Genomic DNA, 27,690 nt, shown 5'->3' on the forward strand with positions numbered 1-27,690 from the left:
GCGCAATTTTGTCAGTGATGCGTTAATTCAGCTTTATTCACTTATTGAGCTTAGCTGCCCCTCATATTTATTTGAGGTTAGCTGAAAAAAAAAATTATCCCCCCTTAAGAAAACTCAAATTGAAAATCTGTAAGAGTCCAATTCATTTCCCGAAAGGAATGAAATATAGTTAACGCCCCTATCAATGACGGATTCATACATTCACTCGAAATATTAGTCAATTTATTGCCCAACTGGTAGATTGTTCTTCACTTTAAGTGCTCGTCTATGAAAAATGGAGCTGATCCAATTTAGTCCTTAAGTCGTTCATAAATTCTACGAGTGGAGGGGAGCTATTGGGTAGTGTCACGCAGAGTGTGGGCTATCTGTCTTCCTTGAAGTTCGCAACTTTACTCTTACTGCTTCTACACTAATACCCTTATCTGTTCCTAATCCAACTTAGAAACTTCTCCATAGATTTCTTGTCTATTTCTTGCAAGAAATAAGCTAGCTCTTCACACTACTTATCATATGCTTACAATAATACATACATATTTCATACTTATTTTTGCAATTTTACTTTATACGTTTTAAGTTTCAAACATCTTATATCTTATCCAGCAAGGTACATTATAAGTAGAAGCTAATGAAAGGAGTTTTGCAAATGTGAAAAAAATGTATGTAAATATGTTTATAAATGAATGTGTTTTTCTGAATTTGTATTTATTTTGATACTCTAAATGAAGAACACCTCAATGTTTGAAAATTAAAACCTTCATTTAAAGTGTTTTTTTTTTAACCCTTTTCAACCTTTAAAATTTCGTTAAATTTTAACAACTGCGAAATTAAATTACTTAAAAATGTTTAATTAATCTTATAGAGTTAGTAAGCCTATTGTTATTCAGCGTTCAAAGTTCAAAGTTCGCTGGATGTAATTAGAGAACAGGTTAAAGAGAAATAAGAATTTTCTCATAAAGCCAGGATATTTTGAAAGCACTGGAAAATACTTGTCAAAGCTGAAAGATAATGTAGAAGAGGACTTAATTGGTCTGTGATATAAGAAAACAGTGTATGAGCCATTTCTGAATTCTTAATAACGGTCATGAAATGGTGTTAAATTCACCCATGCCTTCAATTGAAGAGAATTATGGAGGACTACCTTGAGGCTATCAAATGTAGTTATTTAATGAGCTAAGGAACGTAGTGCTCTGATTACCGGCATGCATCTATGTGGATTGTCAATTATTCAACATGAATATAATTCGGCAGTCACAGCGTCAATAGTGTAAAATTAGGATTCCGTAGAGTTTGCGGAATTACCTGTCGGAATGTCCCCTTTGTGCAATGCAGATTGAGGCCAGAAAATATGCCTTACAGCTACCCGCCTCAAAATAAGAAGTAACTACAGTCAAACATTCAATTATTATTAATCAATTTATTCGCAAGCTTGATAACGATAAGAAAAATATGATGAAGATGATGATTGGATTAGATCTCAAAGAAACAAATATAAGGAAGAAGAAGCACCACTTCCTCCCTTTCATTCTCACTGCCATTCCAATTCAGAGGAACCTATCTTCCCCAACTGGGGCTCGATAGAAGGAGAGACACACACACCCAGACTGCAGCAGTCTTTAAGAGAAACATATTCAACGCGAAACATTCTACCAAATCTCTGGCTCGACATCTCCACATCTTTGCTCTATATATAAATCATCATTTCATACTGCAATCATTCTACAGCGTCATCAATCACCTTTATCATTAAATAGTAGTTCGTCTTTGTTGTTTGTTAGCAAATGTAATTGTATTGTTGTAAATCTCGAAAGTTTACCTTTAATTCTCCTTAGTAGAATCTCTCTTCAGCTTCAGCTTATATTTGCATTCTCAACACAACTCCCTGCTCCTCCATTCCGCCTCATTCAAATACACCATTGGCGCCGCTTGCTTAGGTAGCTCCAGCTAAAAATTAAACACAAAGTTATTTATCACAAGATTAAACACTGAATATAACAATCGCTTAATGGTAAATGATCATAACTTTTTTTAAAAAATCATTTAGAAAACCTTTAAACTAAGCATACACAGATACTCTGAATTTTGAATTAAGGACGGAAATACAGCAGCGCCACTGATCTCTTGAGTGTGGATGCAGTAATAGAGCAACCCCAAAAGAGTAATAATGATTAAAAATAATTTTGGAAAAAAATAACTCAGGCTCAAGTACATTTAACTAAAGATTTTATACTTTATGGATTAGTGAAAATTTAATAAGTTAACAAAATTCCTAGTTCAAAAATAAAATGAAAAAAACTGATCGTTCATTTTTGTTATAATAAAATAGAAACCTGGATATTACATCCGGACCAATGATGATAGCATTTATAGAAAAACAATAAAAGTATGATGGGTTATAAAAATACGCTCCATTTATTAACTATTGGACAATAAATTATTGAACATAAAACCTATTTAAGGGTGATAAATGATTTGGTACCATTATCTAGTTTCAGAAAATGCTTTGAACGATTAATTGCTGTAGATCACAAAGGAAATATAGCCGTTCCTTTAATATGCAATTAGGTAATTCGTAAAAGTTAAAGAACATAAAAGCAATTGATCCTCATTATAATTATAATCTTAATTTTGAAAGACAATCGCCAAATGAAGCCTAAATCTACAAGTATTATGAATTTGATTAAATAATATCTCAATTTTAATAGTGATTTTTAGATTTTAGATTTTGACTTTCACCGAGAATACCCTGTTGAGATCCCTTGAGTCTTACTTAACAGGTGGTTTTTTGAATTGGTTTAACAGGAAACTCAAATAGATTTATTACTTTTATTGAACATTTTGTAAGGAACTCAAGATTGATGCACTCCGACTCTAGAGTGCCTTTCTTATTGTTGGAGAAGCCCTACACAGCACACTTTCCAGCCCAAGATATCCGAGAAGCCTCAGTATTTGGGAAGGTTCTAGAAAGGAGGTTATGAACTCAAACATCTCCTGATAACTAACTTCTAAGCATCTATATCTTTTTTAAACAATGGCATCGCAGTTATTGAAGAGATTTATTAAAGTTGCCTCCATCTCTCCTACGGAACATGTTCCAGGCCCAGCTTGGATATTGAACAATGCCCTTGATGAAACCTATCAGCTGGCAAAGTTTATTTTTACTCAGTCCAAGGTATGCCTCAGATCTATTCCAGATTTTTGGCTGCCTTAAACGAGGGATATTAAATCGTAATTCTGCAGAACTCATCCTCCTTCCTAAGCTCCTTCTAGAGAGAACTGCCCCTGAAAGCGCAATAAAGGTTCAGACACCACAAAAGGTCATTTGACGCTACACCAAGCGAGGACTACGGCAGTCTCATTTCTATCCACTCTAACATGGACCGGCACCAAAAGTATGTTAATTCTGCAAACTAAGTTTGCCCAGGAATACAAAAATAATTTTCGAGACGACAGCTCTGGAGAGGAGGTCAATTTTAATACTTTCTTAAATACTTTCTGTTGAGGTTAAACTGAACGCTACTAGGAAACTTTTCCATGGGTTTAAGAATTACCGGGCCTAGGCCTAAACACACGAGCCTCGGTGTAGAATCCTCGACCCAAACGTGTACTACACCTTCCACATTCCTTAGAGCTGCATTCCCTCTCAGTGTCCTTCCATCAGCGATAAACTCCTAACGAAGCTGTACCATTTGGCTGTACTAACTCTAGGGAGCTTCCAGAGCGAGGAGTTAGCATACAAGGAAGAACAAACCCTGCAATCTGTGCTTCCTTTTGCTCCACTGCCCTATTTAGATTTAAGATCTAAGTTCGATAAAGCTTTTTACCCAATAATTTTCTTTTAATTATTGTTTTAACAATTTCCAAGTTAGCGAATTAGAGATGGAGTATTTATTAAAGGGCTCCAGAATCCGAAATGAATTTTACTGGGTAAGTGTTCCGCTGTTCACATATTCACCATGGCGAAAACTAAATAAATGGGCAACATGTGAAAGCGATGTGGCCAAACAATTGGTTCACTTCACCTTTGTACCGGTGTTTGTGAGAATATTTGCCAAAGTTACCACAGTAACTATGAATAGTACTAATTAGGTTTCCTATTTCATTCACAACATGTACCAATCAATTGTTACAGTAACCTAACCATTAAATGAGGAATATGTGTCCCAATTTTGATTTAATTACACAACGATGTACTGGCTATTTAGAAAATTTGCAAAATCTCACTATGCTTTTAACACAATTCCAACAAGCAGTTTTTTATTTTTTTAATTTAATTCAAACGTGCTAGACGATGTTTCCATTTTACCATCAACTTCACATTTAATTCATTTCATAAATTTTGTAGATTTTGTTTGGTCTTAATCAACGAACATATTTTGAAGTTAAAAGAAAGTTGATTTAAGTTTCATAATCGCAATTGTAATAAGTACGTAAAACTTGTAAAACATTTCCTTTGTGATTGGTTAAGTTATTAATGGGCTTTATATTCAGCTATCACAAAAGCGCAATAGTCACTATAATCAAAGAGGAAAAATTTTTACTGAATTTTTAAACCATTGAACTTAAAAACAACAGTAATTGCAACAAAGAATACTATGAATTTGTATCAGCTTTTAGTGACCGTAAAATATTTATATTAAGGATTCAATAATGAGGCATCGGAAATGACGATACTTCAGGGCCTGGATACTACAAATAAGACAACACAACAATTTAGAATATTGAACCACAGGGCTACAACATATTAATAAATCGTACATATTAAAACGATAAGAAATGAAATAAATTATAATCAATCATAAGAACTTACGTGGCTATGCGGGTTGGTTGAGTTACAGAAAACCAAAAATAGAGTACAGGTAATACATACATATACAAAAATAACGGGACTTACACGGGGAATTTTAGTAATGAATGACTATATAGTGATGGGACAAATACAATAGAATAATTAAATTGTTAGGTTTATAAAGAGTAGAACAGATTTTGGAAAATTCTTTTAATACGTCGATGACAACATTGAAAAAACTAAAAAAAAAAACCTTATTTACTACACATACATATAAACGAAAATGATCTATAGTATATTGAAGAAACAGAGCAATAATTTCGTAAAAGATGTTGCATATTTTTACTTCTTAATAATAAAATTATAGCAAGAGGCTACATTAGATGTGTCTGTCCTGAAGTTAACAGTATCGGTTTTTTGACTATGTGGCACATTTGAAGAAAAATTCGTTTGTGATGTCGAAACGTTGGCAAAAAGACGGAATTGTTTTTTGTTCTGGACCGATTCCTCGCTAATTGAATCCTTAATACAAACAAAAGTGTTAAAGAATTGCGCTTAGAATTTTGGCTCCGTTAACTTTTAGGTTTTTTGGTCCCTTGTGGTCACGTTATTTAACTTGAGAAGAAGTTACGTTGAATGTAACAGTAATAGAACAATTTTTATGAATATTTTAATCATTAGAGGTGAAGACTATTTTAGAAGGCGGGGAAGTAGGGATTGGAAATTATTATAAGTTTGTTACAGGATAGGTTGCAGAATAAGAAAACAGATTTGAGGGGGAAAACAGGATAGTGGAGAAGAAGAAGAGATGTGGCAGGTTACTGTGGTGAGTTGCAAATTAAAAAGAGAGGGAAAACTAAGTCTTGTGATTTCACTGGAAAATTCCAATTATCCAACCAGTTCTCGAAGAGCTCATCAGAGTTGGGAACTAGATTAGAAGAGTGAGAGAGAACGAGATTTTTAGAGGAGCAAAGCGGAAATACAAAAACGGGTACCTTGTGTAACAGTGGAACCCATCCCATTAACTTCTTCGGATACCAAGGAGACTCAATGTCAGTTATTTTGGAATATCCAAAATAATAACTGTTATTTGTATTCATAAAAAAAGAATTAATTTATTTTGTCAGCATAATTATTTTGAATTAAATTCAGTTTGGTTATTTCAAACAATGCTATAGGGCTAATATTCATCTCTTAATACAACAATACGCGATTGCTTTTAGTTTATTTAACCAGAGAAATTGATCCAATTGGTTTTGCTGATTCCTTCTCAACGATTTCTATTTAGGTCGTCTAGATTTTTGAAAAGATTATTAGTTACATGTTATGTGGCAACGTTTAGCTAAATTATCTTTAATTTATTCCATTCTCATTTATCTTACTACAAAAAAAAAAAATCTTCAATGAACTGTCACCGACTTTCTTTAACAGCGATTTAAGCAAAGAAACTTTCTTGAAACTAAGAAATTGTATGGGATGGACAATCGCCTTACATTCATTAATTTCAAGTTTGTATTTATAGAACAAGCAACATTTTCCATTACCTATATGAAACTAAAAATCACTCATCCAATTTTCTCTGATTTAGAAATATTTGTAGATATTTATTTTATTTATTCATTTTTTGTTTTAATTAAAGGCTAAGAGAAAATTTAAAAAGTTGACATCGGTAGAATTGGCCATGCTGAAAGTGTATGGGGTTTGTAAAATGAGAAAAGTTGCCGATACACTAAATACCATTAAAAACAATTGTAACATTCTGCTTTATAAAGTTAGAGGAACCAAAAATAGAAAATAAAATAAAGTCAACAAGAAAACCTAACGCACTAAATTATCGTCAGAAGCAATAAATCTTAAATCTCGCCTACACAGACTGACAAGTTTTTTTTTAGACATAATCCTTATTTAGGATTTTGTCAATGAAGCTTTTTCAATTTTAACGTTTTAAGTTTTGTTTCTAATTCCGACAATTTTTTTGCTGTAACAAGTGAAGTGGATATTAATTTTTTTTTTTAGAGAAGGGATGAGAAAAAACATCTTTTTCAATTTTAAAAATAAAAACCTGAAGGTTTATAAGTATGGGAAAAAATTAATCAGTCATAATTCTTCTTTCTTTAAAATTTGAAAAGGTGACCTGATTCACTGCTCCCAATAATATAGCTTTGTTGAGGACACACCTTCTAATTTAGATAACTTACTAATTTGGTTTTGGGTTGTCATAATTACCAACAATATGAACATTGTTGTGACTTGTATACTGAATACGTAATTACAACAAATAATCCAATTATTTTGCGCGTATAGTTGCACGCATAATTAGCATACAACCTGATCTCTATAATATTCAGTAAACACGCTGGCAAATATCGTTATTTAATGATAAACATTAATTAACTGAGAAAGTATCAGACCTTAATTTATATTTCACTAAAAACATTTCGTGTACAGCAGACTGTACACGAAAGTATGACAGCTAGAACAAAAGTACGTATCTAGACTGTGTCGACTCACTTGGCATTCTCACACTAGATTTAAAAGTCACGACAAATTAAACTGTTTAACAACTTTACTAGGAAAATATTCTAAATAATCTCTAACCAATAACAGATTGAATAAAAAAATACCGACCCGGCGAATTACAGGGAGCTTTTTATAAATAGAACATCAACCCTAAATAACCTTAATAACCTTTTTTTCTCACCCATATGGCTACTTCTCAATCTAGAAAATTCCGCCTAGTGCAAACCCCGACACCCTTATTATCATTAAAATCCCAATTTTTTTTATTCAAACAGTGAAACACCTCAGATCCCTTCCTGACAACTGGCCACAGACCTGAGGATATAGGTTCAGAGGATCTCCTGCTCTAATTCCACCCGCCTAAGTTTCTTCAAGAGAGGTTGGTGCCTATCCAAAAAATAAAATAAATAATAAAATAAAAAAGGGTTCAGAATGTATAGTATTTTCTGACAGACAGTTTTCAATCATAGATCTTCATTCTTGTAATTGAAATTACAATCTCTGTCGCCTCTATATATTGTTTAAATTGTCCTCTCCTGAATGGTAAATGAATGCAGAGATAAGGCTATTTCATACGGAAAATAGTAAAAGTAAATAAAACTTTTCATTAAAATAGAAAGAAAAATATTTTTGTCACAGAAATGGAAGTGTAACACAGTAACTAACTGTATGTAACTCTATAACTCCCTTAGTAACCCTATGTGTATACTAGGCTAGATGCACACTAATGTATTGTTGGCTTAGCCTGCAGTAGCTTATCTAAAGTGAAGGTAAAGTCAACGCTTAGCTGAATGAATGCACATTCATATAAAAGGAAGCATTAAATTAAATGCAATTGTTAATTTTACTATATTTTCTCTCAGTGAACATCAAAATAAAGAAGTTTTTTAAAGAAGACAATTTTGAGCTACTACGTCTTCCAAAATAAAATATGTGGGGCGCCATATATAATCTACTCCTTTATGGCTGTGGTTTGCTTCTGCCTCCATCATTTCTTTTTTCCAACCCCAGATTTTATTCGACTTTCTGTGACGCACATAATATATACAGCGGAGCTCCCTATTTCTCTCTTTCGTGATAGGCACAAACTTCTTTTGAACAAAATCTTCTACTTAACGATGCCTCCGCACCTTTAACTAACTTCGAAACGAGTAAGCTGCATGGAAAAGTGGTTAAAAAAAATAATTCATTAATTTAAATTTTAAAATTAATTCATTTAAAAACATACTTTAAATTTAACAAGGATTTTTATTTTCAGTGGGAAACAAAATAAATGTTGTTTTATTATAAACAAATTATTATTATTGCTAAATATTTATGTTAATACCAAATTGAAAACCCTGGTGGAGTGATCCGATACAAAGTACTTCAAACAATTTAGTGTCAACAACTCAGTAGTATTTAAAAAATAAAATATACTTATAAAAATCAACTCTCCAATTAAAAGATGTTATCTCAGTGAAGAATGGAAACGAATTAAATTAAAAACGAATTTACAATCTTTCGTCTTAATGAGTTTCAAGATGGTAGATGTAGACACATAGCCACGATTCTAAGGCCCACAAATACCCCACTTTAAGAAAAAATATCGCAAGTTTGTAAAAGTCTAAAATTAGTAAACTTTTGGTTAAATACACGGCAGCGACCTACTTTTTTTCATTTTGCGAAGATTTTTATTAAAACTTTGTATACATATTTTATTTGCAACAAGTTTAGTATATATTTTTATTTATTAAAAAATATTAATATTATAAATTATAAAATCATATCGCCGTAAAGTATTGAAATTTAATACTTCAGCGGACAGCAAAGCCGTTCTTTTCAATGTTTAAAGGGTACTTATCCTAAGCTAATAGAAAATTAAAAACCACGGCAGTGTAAATAATTTGTTGCTTAGTATATTGTTTAAGAAAATTCGCATTTCTCGTTTGACAAAGAAAAATATTTTTATTATTTCCCCCACAAAAAAATAAAATAAAAAATAAATATGTACTAATATTCTTAGGGCCCATAATATTAAAAAGTTGAATTTTTGAAGCATTAATGGCCAAAATTAGAAATATGTGGTTAAAAGGGGAAAAATAAATCATGCCCTCACTGTAAAAGCTTACCAACTTTCAAAGTATGATATGTTAGTAGTAAATCAAGTTGGTAATGCATCTTTATATGCACATGATTTACTTACATGCATACCCTATTACCGTTGTCCTTCCAGTCTCCTCGCAACCCTTTACGCCCAATGTTGTTTCGTTGTTCTACTCAGTCAAGAGGGATACGATGACATGGAAACGTTAACTGGAATAGTACGTGTGATTTCCCTGGAGATCATGTATATATATATCTCTCACATTCTCATCTACACTTGCACCAATAAAATGGTTCATTTCTCATCTTAGTAATGATGCAGCCTCTCCAGGCTATATACTCAGCATCATTTGCTTAATTTGATGCTAAAGTATAAATATAAAAGAAAAACTGTGGTAAAGCAAACTTAGTCGACTTTCTCCCAAAAAACCATTCTCGAATTTCTAACCTGCAAATCATCTTGAAGCTTTCTTTCGATTTCTTTTTACAAAATCCTAGTTGCTTTTAATACTATACAGGTTATTTACATTAAAAGCAAGATTTTGAGGGAAGATGACACCACAGAGAAACTCCTAAAATCAATTTTCTTTGAAAAGAATAAAACAACTCCAACCCACCTCTTCCAAAATGATTGTTTTATTCGGTAAAATGTCCCAATTATAAGAGTTAACCATCAGAATTACTTTACGTACACAACATTTAAAAAAAATATATTGCATAAATAACTCACAGCTCTTAAAAACATTATAATCGAATTTTCTTCAAGTTGAGTGTTTTGACAACTAAAAATTCATCTACGGTAAATCTAGGTCCAACAAGGAATGTATTGAAGCCAACCAAAAAAAAGCTCGGAAAGCCTTGAGGTAGTGTACGAAATTTGAAACAAAGGACACACTCACATTGACTCCTTGCAGAGAAAACAGTTGTAAATGAGAGTTCTAAAGAACAAAAAAAAAAAAAATCAAATGATAAAATTCATTAACTACAAATTTTAGCGAATATAAAGGACTCAAAATCTTTGTGGAACATGCTGAAAACGTACAGGTTATTCTTATTTCTATTCTGAGAGACTAGTTGAGACTCTTTAGTAAGTTTTTGATCCGTTTCCCCATGATATACCTCTTCAAGAACTACAGTAGGCATAGGGGGCGTAAAACTGGACAGTGATGTAGCCTCGATGGAATTCAGGACGAGTTTTAAAAAAAACTTGTCCTCCAATTGGTAACTATATATTTGAATGCTTTATTTAATAAATTTATTTTAGAAACAGATAATTTTCCCACTAATTGGTCACATTGAAATTCCCTCCCATGAAATTCAAACATTGAAATTATTTAAAGGGAGATGAAATTAAAGCCCGAAAACTATCGCCCAATAAAACAAGCTAATTAAAGCGTTGAAGATATTTACTCACGTCCTCTGGTGGAGTTTGGTTAAAAGTAACAGTTCCGTTGTCTGAGGCGCAGGCGGGTTTTAGAGAGAGCAAAAGCTGTCCTGACAAATTTACATTTACGTCTCTCATTAACTTCAAACTAGGTTGCAAGAAAACATGTCTTTTATACACTGTTTTTAGACTTTAAAGTTGCTTTTGACACTGTACACCAATGTTTTTTCCGGCAAAAAAGTACTGTTTAGGGTCTTAATTCATACTCTAAAACCATTATATGATGGCGCTCCATTTTTTGCAACTCCATTCAAAAAAAAAAGAGAAAAAAAAATTGTATTCAATGAGCATCCAAAGCCGGAAGAAAAGTAATCTGAGGTTTTCACAACACTTTGTGCTCTATCTCTTTCTTTTTTATCTTGTTCAATCCCTTTTTAATCCGCAAACATTCCGCTATTGTCCTCATCCTGATACAAGATCCGATTCAGGGGGTTTTTATTAATTCTTCACGACTTACTAAATTCTCTATCCAAAAATGATAGCCTAGCAAGAACACCAAGAATGGCTCAATCAAATAACTGACAATTGTGAAAACAGGAACATTTCAGCTTTATCACGATAAATATAGTATTTATGTCACCAGTCATCGACATCAACGATAAAAGAAAAAAAGAACTTTTTTTAATGTCCCGCATTTCACCAACAAACAAAATTTCGCAGATGATTTTGGTGGTCGTAACGGAATGTAATAAACTAAAGAGATTATTAAGTGATTCCATCAAATTGAAGGCCTCGTTATTATTTCCCCTAAAAAATATGTTTGAATAATTTTTTTGTTAAAATTTAACTTCTAAATTTTAGAATATATGTTATTTTGTTAAAGAAATTGTAGAGATAGGGACATCTAATCTTTAATTTACTTTTATACCGACTCATTTGCCACGATATAAGTTAACTCTATGTAGAAGAAAACCTCAATAAACATAGAAAAACTTATCTTTTAAAAGGCCTATTATCCAGGCTACTGCATGCTCAGAAAACACATGCATTGGAAGTGCCTGACAGATGATAGCCTTTGTAGGTTCTGACAGGAGGAGGAGGAAACGGCATTGCACGTGATGTGTCAGTGCGAGGGACTTGTTTGGCTAAGGTTTGCACTCCTTGCAGAGGAAAAACCAAGGACTAAGAGCTATACCCAGAAGCTGCTCTCTAGAATTAAGGGTCTGATTAAGCAAACGGGTCTGGAGGGTGAGTTCTGCAGTAGTGGGAGCCACAATAGATCCATTGGGTCACTACTGGGATCTAATCTAATCTAGCTCTTAAATTAAAAGACGGAAGACAAAGAATAACGAACTAATTAAATATTCTAATTTGTGGCAAAACAGAAACAGATAGAAAAATTCTTTTAAGAACTAGCAGACGACAGTTAGAAGGATATTAAAGAGAATGAAAGAGGTAAATGAAAACCATTTTCTATGTAGAACGGAGAGGAAATTTAATAAAATCTAACAACTCCTTTCCTTATATAGCTCAGGAGTAGCTTTTCGCTTAAGGTAATCTTCTGAGACCTGTGGACAACCTGGCTGTCTGTTTTTCACAAGAGAGAAAGGATTTAATATTAAACAGTGCTCATAGAAATCCTCGGCTCTATAGAATTTCTTTTGTAATATCTCCAGAATAAAGTATCACTACTTGAATACAAAAAAAAATAAAAACTTGCCTGTTTAAGTAAAACCTACAAGCTCTTATTTCGTCATTTTAAAGAAGGCATGTGGTCGCAATGTCAAGAATAGAATAAATTTAAATTATTAGAGTTTATAAATTTAAAAAAAATGGTACTGGCCAGGCTTAGAAAAAGATAAGAGGTGACCATTAGGTAGCGCTTGCGTTTTCTAATAAGATTAAAGCAACCGGGACACAGTAAGCTACATGCATTCTTTCTAACTCACTATTACATATACTCTCGTGAGACCTGTGAAGCTAATATGTATTGTGGTACTGGGTTCGACATCCGGTCTTAGGCTAGGATTTTATTTAAAGATTAATAAATAAAATTTACAGTAAAGTATGCTTGCTAGTCGCCTCCGTCCACGACACCTATTGGTAGTTGGACGTAAAGCCCGCCTGAAAAAATATGGAATTACTTTACTTTATACACCAGTCAGTCGGCAGTCTTGTTTCTACCAATTTTCAATTTTAAACTCGCACAATTATTTACCTCGTTCAGCATTAACTTTGCAAATGTAAAGAAGAGAATTTGTTAAACGGTACAGACGAAACTGATGATTGGCAGTTAGTTAGTGTACCCAATGATTGTGCAAACTGGTGCATTGGTTCCCTGTCTTTTACATTCATTAGAAAGAAAGAATGCTAGTTAATTGTTATTTCTGTTCTTTTCCAAGCTTTTCCAATATCACTTTTTCTACTTATAAGCTCTTCTCATTTATAATAAAAGCTATCATTTAATGTGTAGAAGAAGAAGAATATTTTTATTATGGTTAACCCTTATGGTTAATCTCGGGAGCCACTGCTTTCTAGGACGGGTGGGTCTGTGTCGGGATTGGCACCCTGGCACGCGTATGAATGGGTTGCGTGAATGTAAATAGGTTTAGGATTGTATATGAGTGAGAGGAATATAGAGTACTCCACTCAATGTATATATAGGAATATATCTATTAGGAGGAATGTATTTATTAGGATGTATGTATTTATTAGTATGAATGTAATTATTAGGATGAGTGTATAAGAGTATATATAAACTTTGTGTAAATAGGTTATTTTAAAATTTAGGTTAGATCTCTATGGGGTGTGAGGAATATCGAGTACTCCACCCCAACATTTAGTTAGTTAGTTTAGAAGGAAATACGAGTTAGGGCAACCGCTAGGTTACTTTCGATTAGATTGACTAGGTGTAGATTAGGCTGTGTAGTAAAGTGTCTATTCTCCAGTATAGTTTAGGTGCAAAGGACCCTTGATGTTGCGCACCTTACAAAACAAAAAAAAAAAATCATGGTTAATAGATAACAGCGAAACGGTAAAACTGTCACAATTTACTGACATAACATAAAATAAATAAATAAATAACCGAAGTATATTCTCCACTGACACCCTCCTATTTATTTTATTTATTTGTATTTAGTTGGTAGTATGCCAAATTCAAAGTAATCTCTGGAAAGATTTTTAAGTAAATAGACTTTTGCAAATGTACATATCCTGTTAAGTTTCTTTTAAGTATAATAGCAACTTCACTTAATCCCAGTTTATATTACATAATTTGTAGGATTGTACATTTTGATGCTTAAAAGTAAAATGAAACTTTAGAGAGAAGTTATCAATAGAACACACTCGCCCAAAGAAGTGATGTATGTAGGATTGTTCCAGAAAAATGTGCTAGATAAGTTTTAAGAGATAAGCATGCGCAGTTGGTGTACCATATTTAAAGAAAACAGACGAAAAAATTTTAAGAAAAATATCTCAAAAACTAAGATCCATTCAGTAAAATGAAAGAGCCGGTTATTAATTTGGACTAAAAGCTTTCAGTTCCCATGAGAATCGAAACAAGACCGCCGCATTCACACACTCAGTCAGATTGAGAATGAGATCATATTGCAAAACCACATCGAAACATTGTGCTGAAAATCCTAGGCCGCAAATATTCTCGATGGAGACAAATAAAAGGTAATACAAAAAGTACAAATTTATAGTATTTGATAACGCCATACTCGTACAAAATGACAAATAAAAATTAATAAAACAAACTTGATAACCCATGTTAAGACCATCTGAATGTTTATGAAAATAGAGTTAATTAAAGTTAAGATTAAACCACTTCAATTTTGTTGACATATATTCCTTGGTTTGATGTTATAAACACATATATTTTTAAACAAAGTTTTCCTAACTGATGAAGAAGAGCTGTTTTGCAGAAGAAACCGGGTTTAGGAGAAGGGCGGTAAAGGATTATCCAGAAAGGGTAATCCACTTCACTAGGGCTGGAAGTTGGCGGCCGTTATAACTGAGGGCGGGACGTTGTTTGAGCACCTTCACATTACTAAACCCGCCTTCACAGAGATGATCCTGCCGCCTCTACTGTCAGCCGACTATATGAGATTATAAGAGGTACCCAGGGAAAATTGCTACTTTATAAAAACAGTATCACCACCTACCTAACAGCGTTCTCTCCTTATGTAAACATAATTATTGTACATTAAATATAAATTTATTATTTTTCACCAATTCTTTTAATGAATGCTCTTTATTATTTTCGTTAAAATAATAGGTTGGTGCCAACAGAATTCTGGTTTGTGATAGTACAGAGTTGTCACCAAAGTTGCCAGTGAGCCGGATAACTGACTAAATGACGTGCGCGGGCCGCATTATCATTATGTACAATACTTGCAAGCCAGGACGAATGCTCCGAGAGAGAAAAAAAAGAAAAAAAAAACAAGTTTCAAAAAACAAGGACCCGGCCGTAGTTTGGTGACCTCTATTATAGAGCATGCGCGAGTTAGATAAATTAATGACAATATATGATCGCCAAAGTCCCATACGATAACAGAACAATCAGAGATTCTGTTTAAACAAACCTACGGAAAAAATGAACCAAATTAGTCGCTTCTCCACCTTTTATTGGTTTCAAAACCTACGGTTGACACCTACGGCTTAATAACACCGGTCGATTTTCGGGAGTCATAAAAGCTAATTAAGAATGACGATAGAACTGACATAGCTTTTATCTTGGTTGTCGTATCTTTTATGGACATCTCTGAGGATCCTAGCTGAACTTGTTCATGGATCGTAACCTTATTTTCACCTTATAGATTAAGTTAACGTATCGACAAAGAGAATCATACGAGAGCTTGTCTGTAGAGTTGAAGGGGAAAACATCCTTCACTATCTCTGGACTCTGAAATGGTAAGACTAGATGCAGCTCTTTCGAAACGTTCGGAAAAGGATAAATTCCGCTTCTATATAAGTTACTATATCCGATTTATCAAACTGATGTGGTCCTTCGTGGTTTCATTCTGGCTAAATATTTTCGTAATTTTTTTGGGAGGGTGGGGGGTAGTTGTACCAAATTGAAGCAAAAAAGAAAACATTTCTGATAAACATTTTTTAGGTCTTACAAATAATGAAATATAAACTGCATAATGTACAATTCGAACCTGAAACCCCAGAGTTCTAGAACAATCTAAATAAAACGAACCCATTGTGCTCAGAGAACACCAAAGCGAGGATATCTAATTAAAATGAATGCGGGCTGAAAAAAAGAGCATTAAAAACTGGAGATCTATGAATAGAATTAATTTAAACAGCCCAAACGAAAATTCAGATGAAACTAGCTGCAAAACGAATTAAGATAAAATTTATTCTTTAAAATAAGATACTCAATGAACTAGTTAATTATTGTGAGAATAATTTCTAATTATAATTTACTAATAAGGCAGACGAAAATTGCAAAATTAAATTTGTGTGAAATGTTTGCTCACACATAGTTTGTAACAAGACTGCTCCAATTGTAACTTTCAGAAGTGTAACTTAAGTGAAGGAATAAGTTAGCTAACTACTGAGCAAGCTAAACTCGAAACTGTGATTCTTGAAAGAAAGAGTTAAAATAAAAACTGTTTGGTATTTTTTTAAAAAATACTGTTACTAAATAGTTTAGACTTACTATTTAGATCAAACTTATGATTGCTTGTTTAACTTCAAAGACAGCATAACTAACCTCTAAAGGCAAAACACTACAGAGGAATGTACAATCCCTCATAAAGACCGATTTTTCTTCTACTACTATAATTTTTCCAATAATATTTCAACAGCACGTGCATTCCTTAAATATATATGTAAGAATCAAATCAATAAAATCAACTTAAGTCTCATTAAAATTCGCTTTAGGGTACTGAAATTCCTGTTCCATTTCAGTTACAAACTGCACAATGTAAGAATTAATATTGACTAACGTACTGAATGAAGCAGTACTCTGAATCCTCTACAACATATAAAGTGATATAACCGCATTTTCTATCAAAACTTTAAAAGAATCGATCTTGGCAGAAAACCATACCACTGGTAATGCCAGTCAAGACGGATTCTAGATTAACTTCTTACGATTTTATTTATTCAATTTAGATATCCTCTAAATGAATTTAGATACCGTTTGCTAAAGCCTTTAGAGGATGTAATTCCAACTTAATTTAAAATTATCACATTGAAACCTCTTACGTGTTTCATTAAAAATTTAATTAAAAAAAAATTCTAAAATTTTTGATTGCATTCATAAATTTAAAGCAAAAAAAAAAACGAATTGGTTAAACAAAGAACTATGTTGCGCGCATATTTAATGAATACATACTTTAGCAAAGCAAAAGTTATGATCGATTGAACATTTCCAATTTGCATGTGTAATAAATGAATATTGGTTTCGTATTTTACAAAATAATACACCCACACAAAAATATACGATTCGCTGAAATTAAATTCAAACAAATTGCAACAAAGTTGCTACAACAAAAATTAAAAAATAAAAATAAAACAAAAAAAATAACGATAGGAGAATTTTTACTAAATGTAAGTAAAATTATTTGAATATTTTTTCTTAAAACAAAATTATAATTTAAATTAATGAGTAGATGAATAAACAGATGAATAAATAAGGATGAAGAATGAACTTCATTGGACTGATGAGAGTGCCCTCCTTTAATAAGGGACAAATAATTATAAGTGTAAAATCCAAGGCAAGAAATCGTTTTACTGACTAAGGGTACAGTTAGTTGAATGAAGAGCAGAGGGCGGGGATAATGAATAAGAGATACCTTTTAGAAATGTATAAGGAAGTAAGAAGAAAGCGAAGATTAAATGAAGCAATGGAACTCAACGATGAAAACGTGATCGTGTAAGTTGAAAGGGGAAGACATTAAAGACTGAAAGAGTAAACCCTCAAAGCAAAAAATTTTACCTCCAAGATTGAGGTAAACATTTGAATCAAAATTATGAATTGTACGCAATTACTCCCAGACAAAATATTGTATTTAATATTTACTAATGAGGTCGATCGATATATAAGTTATTTAAGAAATTATTGTTCATTGTTTTTGGAATTTTGAACATGTTTTTACACCCAAATTTAAGGTTAAGGTATAAATGAAGTACAAATTTAAATTTGATTACAACACTAAATGTGAAAAAGATTAATTTTCGAAATAGTAACAAAGTTCTTATTACTAGAAAAAGACCACTTGATTTCATTTCAATTAAATCACAACTTCTGAAGTTTCAAAAATCTTTTGTTTAAATAAATTAAGTAACGAAAAAAAAAAGATCAGTAATTCGACATTCAATTTAACTTTTCATGAGTAAATCAGAAAAGTTTATTTTTTTAAATTTTATTTTAAACAATACTTAAAAAATTCATCCAGAAAGTAAAGCAGACTGGGAGGAACACCTTTTTAAAAGAGGTAAAAATTTTCTTTGAGGTTTTTCACTTCAAAATTCTAAAACAAAACGTACAAATAAGTTAGTAACTTGCTTTTGTGAATTACCTAAGAGCGAATTTTCTCAAAGATTTCCTTATAATTTCTTGTATAATGGAGTTCCTAACAATGGAGGATAATAAAAGAAAAAGAGGATACCAGTTTGCCTTTATGCCTTTTCTCAATCTTCTGAATATTCATTAAAAATAAAAGAAAAAATAATCCAACTGAGAATAACCACGCAAAGGTTTTCTCTTATTATAGGTGTACAAGTACTTTTATAAATAAAAATATTCCCTCCGGATATTGGATTAATTTTTTTCCAACCTTAAGTGTACATTATCCAGATGGTAATGATGGTGGGAGAGGATTATATTTGAGCCTAATGAGTCCTAAAGTAGATCTTTCCCTCTCCTTCCAATTATATATTTGATGAGAATTTATAGCTAAGTCCAATAAACCGAAAATACTTTCAACTCTAAATACAAATGTTAAGTACTAATCCTTGTTGAGAATATCTCAATTTTAGAGAAAGTTCTATGATGGGCATGCTGACTAGAGAACCACAGTCTTAGGGTACGTTTATAACGGAGCTGTGAGTATAGATGATAGCAGAGATGATAACTGATAGAGTAAAATATAATCGCTGATTAGTGTGCACAACGGAGCTGTGATACATGCAACATGTCGAGTAGTGAAGAAGAGTTTTTATTGTTCACCAGCAACGAAATGGTATATTTAAAAAAAAAAAGATGTAGAAAATATCATGTACATACCATAAATAAAAAAACGAAGTACTTTGGGCGAATTTCACTATTTATATAAGGAACTTAGAAATTATCCGGATCGTTTTTTTTGAATATGTGAGGATGGGTCCAACCACATATGACTAAATTTTAGAAAAAATAAGGTCAAAATTAAGAAAACGTAGGAAAAATTGTCATGGAAATCCTATAACTATAGAAGAAAAACTAGTGATAACTCTGAGGTAAGGTTATATTGAGGAAAAACAAATAAATACACATAAAAATAAATGTAAGCACGATTTAAAAAACAAAATATTGTTTAAAAGTAAATAATAAAATAATAACCAAAAATAATGAGTAAAGACAGCACTAATTAATTTTTCTACCTCCATTTTGAAGCTCCGATACTGGAGTTCAGCTAGCAGAAAAATGAAAAATTCAATTCTATCATCTATGCTCGTTTATACCAGCGAGTATGAGTCACTAGTCGAAGCTTCGTTGTGCACGCTCACATAAGAATGTACTAGGTTATTCTATAAGCGCTGATGCATCACTGCTATCATCTCAGCTATCATCTATGCTCACAGCTCCGTTGTGAACGTACCCTTAGGAGACAAAGCATGAGCCTGCTGGCTCTGGTGGTCACAGTAAGTTATCTATGGAAGAAGCACTACTTCATGTGCTTTACCATTGCAAGGGCGTAGCAGAGGTGGCTTTGGAGGTTGCATGCGAGCATCAGTTACTCACTAGCTCTGAGCCGTTTGAGCCATGTTACAAAAGACCCCTGAAAGTCGCGGTGACGCAGCAGTTCAGCTTCACTCCATCAATTTAATACTTCATACTATACATTCTACATCTTTGTACAATGTCACAATGTAAATAGAACTAGAACAAATTAGAACAAATAAAGCCAAGTAAAAGGGATTATCTTACTAATAAAATACAGTGGATTCCCACGCGTATATCCCAGGTAGGAATCTATTGACGTAACACAGGCGCTACGGTAGCCGAGCGGGTTAAGAGGCGAGACCTGCAAAGCTAATATGCATTGTGGGACTGGGTTCGATTCCCGGTCTTGGCCTTGGATTTTATTTAATGGTTAAATGAGAAATAGTAAAGTACGTTTGCTAGTCGCCTCCGTCCACGACACCTGGTAAATGGTAGTTGGGCGTTAAGCCCCGCCTGAAAAAATAGGCGATTACTTTACTTTTCTATTGACGTAACAAGAGACCACTGTCCTGCAGTAAACTGGAAAAAACTTCGGGCACCAATGATCCCCACAAAATGGAAGCATCCGGCGAAAGGGGAGTAAAGCTACTTTTCAAGAAAGGATAATTTTCTCAACTTGCAGTAAGATAAGATTTACAGCTTTTAGTGAGAGGCGCAAGTTAAGTAAGTACATTTGCTCTGGTTGAACGAAATGAGCTTCATGATGCAACTTTATCTGGATAAAACCGAGTGCTTGCATAATGGCATACAAATTGAAGCCTTTGGTGCTAAATTGTGATACAATATTCACACCTAGATATTAGTTGTAACTTTACCAGAAAGAGAGCACCAAGAATAAATAATAATAATTTAATGTTTCAGACAAAAGAACCAAGAATGTTGCAAAGTCTTTATCTTTAGAATTTTTTATTATAATTAAATTTATCTTGTTCTTTGTTGGCTACATTAAGGTGAATAAGACACCAAAGTTCATTTCTTTAGGGAAATTGAAATTTAATGGACTTTAACTGAAGCAATCTTCCTGCCAAGATTACCATCTTTTATCTAGTGAATATGAAATAAAGTGTAATTTCTTCTGTAATGATTTTTTTTTTTCAGAGCCTTAATAACTCTAGTGAAAAAATGTAGCGCAATTTTTTAATGTTTAAATTTTTAAATTGAAAGCACGTGGTACTTTCTTCATTCAAACAACTTTTTAGTATTTGTAATTTTTTGTTTAAGATTTAGTGAATTAGGAGAGCAGTAGTAAAAATCTTGAGGAAAAACCACATGGCTGAGGCTAAGTTTAAACAGTCCAAGGAAGTTTAGTCCATTCAGCACAGAACAGCAAGGATGTAGTCTTAGCACTCACCTTATCATTTTATTGATGGATGAATTAATTATAATACAAGGTAGGGAAAATGATGGTATTAAGTGATTAAAACTACTCCAAAGAAAGCAGAAATCACTGGTTAGGCCGTACGATAATTACGTACGAAATGATGTTGGGAAAAGAAGAGCATGAAACCAGCAATATAGATAGAGTAGCCCACAATGGAAAGCTTAGTAGGAAGACCTAAAACGGTGCAGGAGGAACGAAAATGGCATAGAGAGGGAGGAGAGAGAGAGGATAGGTCTGGGAGAGGCTCGACCGCGTAACATGAAATTCGAGAAAACAGGTAAGGAAGAAGGAAAAAGACTCCAATCTTTCATAGTGAGTCAACTTTAGAAATTGAATGATCTCCTTAAATTCAAGAGCCTGGAAGTGAATAGCGTCACTCAAACACAAAAAAGTAGCAGTAAGCTGTAAGTTCTGTATACCATTTTTCTAAAATGCCTGAATTACTAAATAAATAATAAAAAGAAAATGTTTTCTTTACGGTATATTATAAAGCTGATATTTCTTTCTATTTCAGTCCTACAACCTACAAGTTGCTATAAAACTGGATACTTTTAGATTTTGACATTTTGCGATATGGTCCCTAGTATTATAAAAGAAGTAAAATTCAGAGATTTCTTTTAAATATCATTAAATGTAATATTACTTTATTGAAAACAGCGATACATGGGAAATTGGTGTTGATGGTGAGGATTTGGTGGATGAGTACCATGTAGTTGAAGACACCTGCAGTTTTCCCATGCCGTTGGAAAGATAAGGTTGGAGATGACGTATTAGGAAGCTCAGGAAACAGGAACACCAGAAATGTACATGTTACGTTTAAACATAGACCTTTTCCAACTCAATAGATTTCTTTTAAAGAGAGAATTACAGCTAGTAAAAATCGTGGAAAATCTTTTGTTATAAATATTTCATTAATGAATTAAATTAAGAGAAAAATGTGACATTTTGTATATTTTATAGAATTAATTTTGGTTAAAATAGTCTATGACATGAAACATTTTCAAACAATGTTTTTAGTTTTATCTTGTAACAGAAATTATTGTAAACTTGTCAAATTTGGACTAGGGGTACCTCACATTAGCTACGAAATAAAGACACCAAAAGACTGATTTCTTCAATGTTCTGGAAAAACTCAGAACAGGTCCTTCCAGGAAAATGTTTTCGAAATAATTCACTGGCATTTTAATGCAGCTAATTGGAGCTTGTATTAGGGAAGATCGTAATTTCTCTCTAGTCTTAAGTTGAGCATTACTTTTCTTTCCTTTTTGTTTTACCCGAAAAGGAAAACAAAATCAAAACTAATACAGCAAATATTTTTAGGAACAAGAGTGGAAGGAAAGTTATTAAAAGTTGTATTTTCAAGACTGGCTCACTTTTATTAAAAAAAAATTTGATTTACAACATGTAGCTGATGCTAGCTAAGTTCTGCATAATTTAAAAATTCTGCGCCCATTATTGAAATTCTAGCTGGCATAAATTTACGTACATCTACCAACAGTTTAATCGTGGTAAACAGTAGATAAATTAGGCTAACGTTTTAACTAAAGTAAGTAAAAGAAAACAAAAACATTTTCACTAAATCAACATATATGTTTTTGGAACAAGTTCAGAACGTTTCTTCTCACTAGAAGACTAAGAAAACAAAATTGTAATCAAAAGAAAGGAAAAAAGAAAAAAAAATTGTAACTTTCTTTTTAACAAGTGGGGTGCAGTGAGACTTGATGATACGATGCGGAAGTGCCGACCAAAACATACTACTTCCTATTTGGCATCCTTTATACTCGTGTTTACTTAGTAAGTGTTTATCAAGTAGATTATAACTTGATTGCAAAGTGTTATGTTGACAGAAAACTTGAAAACTAAATTTGCTCTTTCCTGGATTACTTTATTGAATAATTCAGTTCCTTTTTCTATTAATAATTAATATTTGGCAGTCAAGAAAAGCCCAGATATGTATCGGAGGCGATACCGTAAACACCACGCGTAGGATAAAAAATTAATAAAGAAGATGTCTATAAATGCCAATTTCCTCATGAACATTCTCAACCCTATAAGAGTATCCTTAACTCTTCCCTTTACAGAGCCCTTCTCACATCCCCAAGAGCCCAAGGTTCTGATCAGCACCATTCCGCCATCTTTGAATGTAGTCAACCAAACTTTTAAGAGAAAAACCAGTGATCAAAACTGATTACTAAACTCACTACGAAATGATAAGTTTAAGGTTTGAGAATCTGACAAACGGAATAAGCTGGCCATCCTTTCACCACCACACAGTTTGGACCTAGCGGACTATTTGGTGTGTGGATTTTGTTTTTTAAGACGTTTAACAATAAAATAAGGGTTACTTACTAGTTATGAGTTATGATAGAATATGAGGCTAGAAGTCATAAGGCTAAGGACGAGGAATAGAATAGAAGAATAGAATAGTTTATTTACAGAAAACAAAGACCTTAATTGATACATTTAATCATATTGCCTAAACTACATACGGCATTGGTTAAATAAACCGTCTGCCGGAAGTTGATTGATATGGATAATATAAAATAAATAAACAGATAAATAAAAGCAAACAAAATAATAATAATAATAAAAATAACAAAATAACAAAATAAAAAGTCTTGTAAAAATTACAAAGCTAAACTAAAAGAAAGGTAATTTAATAACAGAAAAAAACATAACTTCGATATTCAACTTATTAAAAGAATATATTATATAAAAATCCTACATAGTAATAATATAATTAAGAAATATAAAATTAGGGATAATTACCACAATAAAGTATACCTTAACCTGGAAGATAAGATCAGTAATGAATAATTGATATTGACTGTTTAATAATAATAATAACAAAATAATAATAATAATAATAAACTAATTACAAATAAAATATTAATCAGGTATGCCGAGCAGACCAGAAATTAAACTCAGCGACCATCTCGCCCCTGAACCTCCACGCCATCTTGGCATAACGAACGAGCCCGGGCCAGTCCCCGCCATTCAACAAATTCACGAAGGCCTCTCTCGGAAGAATCCCTAAACCAAATACGGAGACCCGAAACTCTTTCAAAACCGGACATACACATACAAAATGAATGGTGTCCTCTCTGGACCGCAAGTTGCAAAGGGAACATTCCTCACTGCCTTCCGAATTATAGGGCCTAAAATTTAAAGAAAGTAGCTCACCTCTAAGCTTCATAATCCACCGTGAGATACTGATATCCATGGCAGTGCCAGTGAGGAGACTCCCGCTACGTACTCCATAATCCAGCTCCTTATAGAGAGTGAACCTGTGAGAGGTATTAGCCCGGGCAACCATATCATCACGTCTACCTGCCATAACACTATCCAATAACACTTTTAAAGTAGACTTCAGATCCACTGACTCGTTAAATCCACGTAGTAACAACTCAGGCGCGTACTCAGCAGCAAGAGTCCTCCATTTGGCGAGCCAGAATGTTCCCGTTCTTAGAATTTCTGTCGCCAAAATTCTAGGTAGTCTATTCTGGGGCATATTAAAGACTTTCACTATATATTTAAAATGAAGACCCAGAGTGTAACAGAAAATGGGGTCCAAACCGGTCTCTAAGTGAATCATGTAATGAGGAGTATAAGAAGGGAGGAAGAAGAGTCTCTTTACAAAAAGTCGCATCACCCTCTCTATGACCTCATAATCCTCGAATCCCCAAACTGGAGCTGCATAACAGAGGATAGCTCGCATAACCGAATTAAAAATTTTCGTTTTAGAAACAGCAGGCACAGAATTATTAGAAATGGCGTCCTTCCAAACACCATTCAGCGCAAATTTCGCAGTACTAGCTTTTTCTTTAAAATGGGCTTGGAATGACAGTCGAGGTGTTAGTGTAATTCCAAGGTATTTGTACGAATTTACCACTTCTATCTCTTCGCCCCTATAGTGCCAATGTTCATTAGATTTCAAAGGGCCACCATTGCGAAAAACGATAATTTTTGATTTACCCAGATTTAAAGTGAGACCCCATTTAGCAACATACTCGTCCAGAATAGAGATATTAATCTGTAAGTCATGGGGGGAGTTGGCGACTAAAACAAGGTCATCCGCATACATCAAAATTTTGCACAAAACATCCCCAATCATCACCCCCTTCCGCAATTCGTCCGCCAAGTCATTAATATAAATTGAGAAAAGCAAGGGACTCAGTTGGCAACCCTGCCTAACGCCGCTAGTGACAGTAAATGAATCAGACAAACCGTTCGTCGTCCATACATGCGATAAAGATCCAGAATACATGTTTCTAACAGCCGTGACAAATCTATTAGAGATTCCCATACTATACATTTTTATATACAGAGCTTCTCGGTTAATACTGTCAAAAGCAGCTTTCAGATCTATAAAAAAGGCATAGAGTTTACATCCTTTATGTTTTAGCCTTAATTTAATCATATTAACTAATGTAAATATAGAGTCTACCGTGGAGTATCCCGCTCTGAACCCTGATTGACATTCATTAAGTAGTTCATTCTCATTTACAAACCGGGTCAATCTATGAAGCAGCAAGCCAGCAAATAGCTTGGCAGAACTATTCAAAAAGGAAACACCTCTGTAATTATTTATGTCATGCAGATCACCCTTCTTAAAGACTGGGAATATAATAGCCTTTCCAAAACTTGCAGGAACCCTTCCAGACGAATATATCTCATTAAACACTGCCAGCAGCAACTGAAGAAAGGATTCGGGAGCATTCTTAAAATACTCATGCGGAATTCGGTCTATCCCCGGAGCTTTGTTGTCTTTCGCTTTTTTTAACACCACTCTCAGTTCATCCATGGTAAAAGGATCATCCAAAGTATGAGAGGCAATATATGGCTCTGCAAAAGGTATCCGACAGAACTCGTTGGCTGCGCAGAGTAAAGAGATAAAATGGTCTCGCCAGGTTGACACTGGAAACACCCCTGACAGCCGAGGGGAAACTCTCTTAAATATTTTAGCCAGTGTCCAAAACTCCTTACTCTCTCGAACCCCATCAAATTTACAAGTTAAATTTCGAAAAAATTCATCTTTTTTATTTTTACATAGAGTTTTATACTTTGAGCTAGCGACAACATATTCCTTTCTAACAATGGCGCTGTTAGTTTTCCTAAATAGATTCAACAAAGCAAAGACTTTCTTCCTGTTCCTCTGACAATCCCAGTCAAACCATAATTGCCTACGAGACAAATTCAATTGATTCATGCCTGGTTGTTTGGGCGCGGCCTCTCTGATACAGTCCGTCAATTTGGAAAGGGCCATTTCAGGATTATCTGATTCTACCGAGATTTCACTTACTTTATACTCTACACGAGACTTGTAAAGGTCCATGAAACAGGAGTTCCACTTCAGCTGAGGCAACAGTGGCAGTACATTTGCCTCCGACCTTCTCCTGAATATTGATAGTGAAATAGGGAGATGATCCGAGAAGGGTTCAGCTATTACCCGGAATTCATTAACTAGGTGAACTAGGTCTACAGGTACACAGCAGAGATCGTTTACAGAACAACCTTGGGGTCCAACATAAGTAAAGTGGCCCTGAGGATCCCCCCTGCAGCGCCCATTCATAATGATCAAATCATTTTCATCGCAGAATTCAATAAAACGCCGACCCTTAGCATTAATTATAGAATCTTTAGAGGCTCTGGATAGTTCTATTGGGAGCGAAGTGAAAATAATTTCGTCAGGTAGAACCTGTTCACTGCTGATCCTCACATTACAATCGCCTATAATGATAATATTAGACCTACCATCTTCCAGAAATAAATTATTTAAATTGGAGAAAATATTTTCCCATTCCGATCCGCTTATATAGACAGGAAGCAGATAGAAAACTTGGTCGCCAAGAGTAACCTCCAGCGCATCAAACATACCTAACTGAACAAAATTCATACAATAAGAATAACATTTCTTAAAACCATATAAAGCGCCACCAGAGGCTCTTCCAAATCTATGAGTTTTAGACGCAGCTACCCAATGCAAAGAAAATTCACTTAAAAAATTATCAAACAAATTAAAACGTTCTTCCATAATATGGGTTTCCAAAAGAAAAATAGCATCAAAATTACGTACAAATGAGAAAAAATTGGGGATGTTCTTTTTATTAGCAAGCCCGCATATATTATATGACATAAAACTGAAATAATCATTTAAGGGCAAACTTACTGAATTAAAAACCTTAGAGACATTCCGGCAGACTTGTTGACATCAGGAAGAGGACATCCCAGATACGGGGACGGCCTTCAACTCTTGAATGAAGGCACCGAGGTCCGTGCCAATTTTGCTGCTAAGTACTGACGTTCCCTCCGTGCTTCCAGACATCAGACCAGTAGTGCCGTCCCAAGAGAAAAAAGCACCATCTACAAGCAAGCGATCTCCTCTAACAGATGTTCTGAGTTGGGGAGACAAGGAACGAATTTTCCAGCACAGCCGGAACAACTTTGCTCTCTTTTTTCTAATTTCAAAAGAGAAATCTTGATCGATTCTCCATGAAGTTCCTCTTAAACTTGAGGTCTTTTTTAAAACTAGCATTTTATCGCAGAAACGAGAAAAAGAGACCTTTAAAGGTCTGCTGGATGAGGGGCCT

The 27,690-nt window shown here is 33.7% G+C and overlaps 1 protein-coding gene across 2 annotated transcripts in view; it reads right to left on the minus strand.

Annotated features, from left to right (window-relative positions):
- Window positions 1-27,690, minus strand: part of LOC141453928 (uncharacterized) — a 133,456-nt gene that overhangs the window by 95,842 nt on the left and 9,924 nt on the right. For both annotated transcript variants that reach the window (XR_012458313.1, XR_012458315.1), the window contains one exon: window positions 1,814-1,941. The gene's annotated coding sequence lies outside the window, so the exon portion shown is untranslated. The remainder of the gene's footprint in view (window positions 1-1,813; window positions 1,942-27,690) is intronic.

This window comes from Rhodnius prolixus, unplaced genomic scaffold, assembly GCF_049639745.1.
Source record: "Rhodnius prolixus isolate KJV_2025 unplaced genomic scaffold, Rpr scaffold_9, whole genome shotgun sequence".
NCBI lineage: Eukaryota > Metazoa > Arthropoda > Insecta > Hemiptera > Reduviidae > Rhodnius > Rhodnius prolixus.